Here is a 6,693-nt window from a genome sequence, read left to right as displayed (position 1 = left end):
AACAAGTGTTAGCGAGGGTGTGGAGAATAGGGAACATTTGTTCACTGTTGGTGGGAATATAAATTGGTGCATCCACTATGAAAAACATTATGGAAGTCTCAAAAAATTAAAAATAGACCTACTGTATAATCTAGAAATCTCCCTTTTGGATATATATTCAAAGGAATTGAAATCAGGATCCAGTGGAGTTACCTGTACTCTCATGTTCATTGCAGCATTATTCACAATAGCCATGATATGAAAACAACTTCAGTATCTGTCGATGGATGAGTAGATAAAGAAGACTCGGTATATTTACAATGGAGTATTATTCAGCCATGAGAAAGATGAAATCCTGCCATTTGAGATAATTTGGATAAATCTTGAGGGCATCATGCTAAGTGAAGTCAATCAGACAAAGGCAGACAAGTACTATATGATACCACTTGCATCATATTTAGATTTGTGAAATCTAAAACAAAACAAAACAAAACAAAACAAAACAAACTCATAGAAACAGACAGTTGAGTAGTGGTTACCAAGGGCTGAAAGGTGAAGGAAATGGGGAGATATTGATCTAGGGTACACACTTCTAGTTATAGGATTAACAATACCTGGGGATCTAGTATATAGCACAGTGATTATATCTAATAATATTGTATTATGTATTTGAATGTTGCTAACAGTAGACCTTAATTGTTCTCACAGAAAACAAAATACTAATTATATGACAGGACGGAGGTATTAGCTGATGATATGGTAGAAATCGTTTTGTAATATAAAAATGTCTCAGATGAACATGTTGTACACCTTAACCTTATACAATGTTATATGTAAATTTTATCTCAATAAAATTGGAAGAAAAATAAAAACTAAAAATATATTTGCCTGGGTTGCCTACGTGGCTCAGTCGGTTGACCACTGACTCTTGATTTTGGCTCAGGTTGTGGGCCCATGATTGTGGGATCAAGCCCCACATCTGGCTCCACGCCAAGTGTGGAACCTGCTTAAGATTCTCCTTCTCCCTCTGCCCCTCTCCCCTGCTTGTGCACTTTTCTCTCTCAAAAAAAATGTATGTGTGTATATTTATTATACACACACATATATGCATGTGCGTATCTCTATATATACATATATATGCATACATATACATATATGTGTGCATGTGTGTATATATATATATGTATATGTGTGTGTGTGTGTGTGTGTGTATATATATATATATATATATATATATGCACTTTGCCTTTGACCAAGCAAGTATGTTTTATTTTATAAATAAAATATGTGTACATTTTGGAGTACATGTCTGATTTGTATTTATCTTAAATATTTTAGTAGATGTGGAAAACTTGCATATTTTTCAGTGTTCAATAAGTGGCTGCTAGGTTTTTTTCACTGAATGCAAGCTTTGATTCAGTTCCTGTTGAGAATTATGTTTAGGTTCAGTAATAATTGAAAATAAGTAAAATTATAATGAATAAGTTTCCAAATTATACCTTGAAATGTTTGTTAACATTTTGTTCTAAATTGCATGTTTTATTTAAATATAATGTCAATACTAATATTCTTTAATATAACTTTAACCATTTATAGGATGACAATTTTTTTATTTAAAAAATGTGCAATTGGGGCGCCTGGGTGGCTCAGTCGGTTAAGCGTCCGACTTCGGCTCAGGTCACGATCTCACCGGTATGTGAGTTCGAGCCCCGCGTCGGGCTCTGTGCTGACAGCTCAGAGCCTGGAGCCTGTTTCAGATTCTGTGTCTCCCTCTCTCTCTGACCCTCCCCCGTTCATGCTCTGTCTCTCTCTGTCTCAAAAATAAATAAATGTTAAAAAAAAATTTTTTTTTAATAAAAAATGTGCAGTCAATGCATTTTCATTAACTCCATCTGTGGGAAGCCTGTCTATTTGGACTGTGAACCAGGACACTGCTATTGACAGTTATCTTAGCAGAACACATGGTATTAGCCTGAAAGCCTAAATCCATGTAATGAGGAAAATTCACAATGATTTGTCAGTGTTCTTATAGTATTTTAAACTAAGTACTTTGTGTAAATTAAAGTTAAATATAAAAACATCTTCATACTCTAGGGTTTGCATGGATCAATATGCTAGGCACTAGCCCCAAGCAGTTATATAAATTTAAATGAACTGAAATTAAATACAATTTAAATGCATTTTCTTAGTCCCACCAGGCAATTCAAGTGCTCAATATCCCCAGGTAGTTAGTGGCTACCATATTAGAAAATGCTAGTATAAACCATTTCCACCACAGTAGAAACTTCCATTGGGCAGCACTAGTCTAAAATTTCCATTTTCTATAGTAATGAAAACTATTTTTTTCTCATTTTCATTCCTTTGTTTAATTTTTTCCTTTTCTTTTTTCTGCCTATTCATTCCTCATCTCAATATAGTATCAACCAACATGATTTTAGTTTCAAAATGAAATAAAACAGCTTATTTTAATTAAAATTATTGGAGAAAAACAACTTAAAGTAAATTTTATGTTTCTTGGGAAATGTATAGAACAATACAGAAAATGATATATTTCATTTTAAAATTATTTTTATTGAGGTTTAATTGACATATTATATTAGTTTCAGGTGTAAAACAGTGATTTGACAATTAGTATACAAGATAGTTGCCACAATAATTCTAGATACCATCTGCCACTTTACAAGGTTAACACAAATTATTGACTATATTCCCCATGCTATACATTACATCCTCATGACTTATTTCTTTTATAACTGAAAGTTTGTACTTTTTTTTAATTTATTTTTTTAATTTACATCCAAATTAGTTAGCATATAGTGCAACAATGATTTCAGGAGTAGATTCCTTAATGCCTCTGACCCATTTAGCCCATCCCCCTCCCACAACCCCTCCAGTAACCCTCTGTTTGTTCTCCATATTTATGAGTCTCTTATGTTTTGTCCCCCTCCCTGTTTTTATATTATTTTTGTTTCCCCTCCCTTATGTTCATCTGTTTTGTATCTTAAAGTCCTCATATGAGTGAAGTCATATGATTTTTGTCTTCCTCTGACTAATTTCCTTTAGCATAATACCCTCTAGTTCTATCCACGTAGTTGCAAATGGCCAGATTTGATTCCTTTTGATTGCTGAGTAATACTCCATTGTGTGTGTGTGGTATGTATCTCACACACACAAGATATATCTCACATCTTCTTTACCCATTCATTCATCAGTGGACATTTGGGCTCTTACCATACTTTGGCTATTGTCAATAGTGCTGCTATAAACATTGGGGTGCATGTGCCTCTTTGAAACAGCACACCTATATCCCTTGGATAAATGTCTAGTAGTGCAGTTGCTGGGTTGTAGGGTAATTCTATTTTTAATGTTTTGAGGAATCTTCATGCTGTTTTCCAGAGTGGCTGTACCAGCTTGCATTCCCACCAACAGTGCAAAACAGAGCCTCTTTCTCCGCGTCCTCGCCAACATCTGTTGTTGCCTGAGTTGTTAATGTGAGCCATTCTGACAGGTGTAAGGTGGTATCTCATGGTGGTTTTGATTTGTATTTCCCTGATGATGAGTGACGTGGAGCATTTTTTCATGTGTCAGTTGGCCATCTGGATGTCTTCTTTGGAGAAGTGTCTATTCATGTCTTTTGCCCATTTCTTCACTGGATTAGTTGTTTTTTGGGTGTTGAGTATGATAAGTTCTTTATAGATTTTGGATACTAATCCTTTATCTGATATGTCGTTTGCAAATGTCTTCTCCCATTCCACTGGTTGCCTTTTAGTTTTGCTGATTGTTTCCTTTGCTGTGCAGAAGGTTCTTATTTTGATGAGGTCCCAATAGTTCATTTTTGCTTTTGTTTCCCTTGCCTCTGGAAATATGTTGAGTAAAAAGTTGCTGTAGCCAAAGTCAAAGAGGTTTTTGCCTGCTTTCTTCTCAAGGATTTTGATGGCTTCCTGTCTTACATTTAGGTCTTTCATCCATTTTGAGTTTATTTTTGTGTATGGTGTGGTCCAGGTTCATTCTTTTGCATGTCTCTGTCCAGTTTTCCCAGCACCACTTGCTGAAGGGACTGCCTTTATTCCCCTGGATATTCTTTCCTGTTTTGTCAAAGATTAGTTGGCCATACGTTTGTGGGTCCATTTTTGGGTTCTCTATTCTGTTCCACTGATCTGCGTGTCTGTCCTTGTGGCAGTACCATACTGTATTGATGATTGTAGCTTTGTAATACAGCTTGAAGTTTGATTTTTAAATTTTTTAAAAACAATTTTTTTTAATGTTTATTTATTTTTGAGACAGAGAGAGACAGAGCATGAGCAGGGAAGGGGCAGAGAGAGAGGGAGACACAGAATGTGAAGCAGGCTCCAGGCTCTGAGCTGTCAGCCCAGAGCCCGACGCGGGGCTCGAACTCACGAACTGTGAGATCATGACCTGAGCCGAAGTCGGACGCTTAACCGATGGAGCCACCTACGCGCCCCTTTAAATTATTTTTAATGTTTATTTATTTTTGAGAGAGAGACAGAGAGACAGAGTGCAGGTGGGGGAGGGCAGAGAGAGAAGGAGACACACGATCAAAGCAGACTCCAGGCTCTGAGCTGTCAGCAGAGCCTGATGTGGGGCTGGAACCCACAAACTGTGAGATCATGACCTGAGCCAAAGTTGTTCGCTTAACCTACTGAGTCATGTAGGTGTACAAGCAAGATTAAGATTCCTTTTTATTTTTTTTTTTTTAATTTTTTTTTTTAATTTTTTTTTCAACGTTTTTTATTTATTTTTGGGACAGAGAGAGACAGAGCATGAACGGGGGAGGGGCAGAGAGAGAGGGAGACACAGAATTGGAAACAGGCTCCAGGCTCCGAGCCATCAGCCCAGAGCCCGACGCGGGGCTCGAACTCACGGACCGCGAGATCGTGACCTGGCTGAAGTCGGACGCTTAACCGACTGCGCCACCCAGGCGCCCCTAAGATTCCTTTTTAATCTTCACTCATTTCACTCACCCTGCAACTCCCCTACCTTCTGGCAACCACCAATCTGTTCTCTGTTTCTATGAGTCTGAGTTCTGTTTTGCTTGTTCTATTTTATTTTTTAAGTTTATTTATTTATTTTGAGAGTGACAGAGACAGAGTGAATGGGGGAGGGCCAGAGAGAGAGAGAGACAGAATCCCAAGCAGGCTCCATGCTGTCAGTGCATAGCCCAAAACAGGGCTAGAACTCAAGAAACCACAAGATCATGACCTGAGCTGAAACCAAGAGTCAAATGCCTAAATAACTGAGCCACCCAGGCATCCCTATTTGTTTTTTAGATCCTGCATGTAAGTAAAATCCTGTGGTATTTGTTTTTCTCTGTCTGACTTATTTTACTTAGGGTAATAGCCTCTAGACATATCCATGTTGTCACAATGTCAAGGTTTTATTTTATTTTTATGGCTGAGTAGTATTTCAGTGTGTGTGTGTGTGTGTGTGTGTGTACCACATCTTTATGTGTATTCATCCATCAATAGACACTTAGATTGTTTGCATATCCTGGTTACCACACTTAATACATCAAAGAATATAGGAGCACATATATCTAGAAAAGAATATTTCAAACACTCTGCATAAATATTTATGTAATGCAAATGTAATTCCAAAATGAAGATTTTTTCATCAATAGTAAATTAGGCAAGATTACTAGACAAAATTCATTTTGATTTTTAGTATTACATGTTAGAGAGAATTCTCCATCCTTTTCTCATATTTTCAAAAAGGTACATTTCAAAATTATTTCTCCAGACCTACCTTTATTAGGAAAAGTGGCTAATCTTATACTTTTTGGGCCATTCATTAGTGGCAGGGACCACTGGATCCCCAAAGGAGAACCTTCCGCTTCCACCTGCTAATGGCTAAGTGCTCAGGTACAGGAGGCTTCCTTGCCTGCTTTTGCACTGTCAGCTCAGGTTCACTGTGCTCTCCCTGTGTCATGTTCTCTTCAGGACATGGCTTTGTTTTTCTTTCTTTCTCTTTCACGTTTAGACCACCTTGCAAGAATATGTTGACTTCCATTCAGATAAGAATGACCTCACTTCAGTCCCAGACCTAGGAACATTCTACAAACAAGCTTTTACCTGGAAGTCCTGCATTGGTTCCACTATTTAAAACATTGGTTTCCACAGGGCTGTTAGTTCTTTACCATTTATTCCATTGGATAAAAATCTTCAGAAAACTAAAACACAATATACCATGGTGTTTCTTAACCTTTTTTCCCCTCATTATTGTCACCCTAAAAAGCCTTTCTAGGCAGTTTTTCCTAATCACACATCATGAAATTTTAACACCTCAGATATACCATATATCTAATTACTGTCTGTATACCTGTGCTCTGTACATAAAAAGAGTAAGAATATTTTGTTTTCCAAGAATCAAGTTTTATCTCCTTAGAAACAATATTGCCCCCTTTGATAATGCCTGATAAACAGGAATTGAAATGTCAGAAATAGATACTATTTTCAAGATCCTTTACTTATGTTGCAGTGTGCTATCATGAATATTTCAAAGCTTGTAGTTTGCCTGAATATGGAGATTAGGAAAACATTTTTTCTGCCTGTGTACATCATAATTTGCATACATTAGTAGTTTAGCAAGGAAATAACCTCTTTGGACTTTCTGAGAAGTCGCAGTGTCTGAAGTCACTAGATCTTGACCTTTGAGATCTTCTGCCATTCTACTCCAGCATTTTCAATGTCACTGCTT

Source organism: Neofelis nebulosa, chromosome 3, assembly GCF_028018385.1.
Source record: "Neofelis nebulosa isolate mNeoNeb1 chromosome 3, mNeoNeb1.pri, whole genome shotgun sequence".
NCBI classification, from domain to species: domain Eukaryota; kingdom Metazoa; phylum Chordata; class Mammalia; order Carnivora; family Felidae; genus Neofelis; species Neofelis nebulosa.
Note: the sequence above shows the minus strand (reverse complement) of the source record.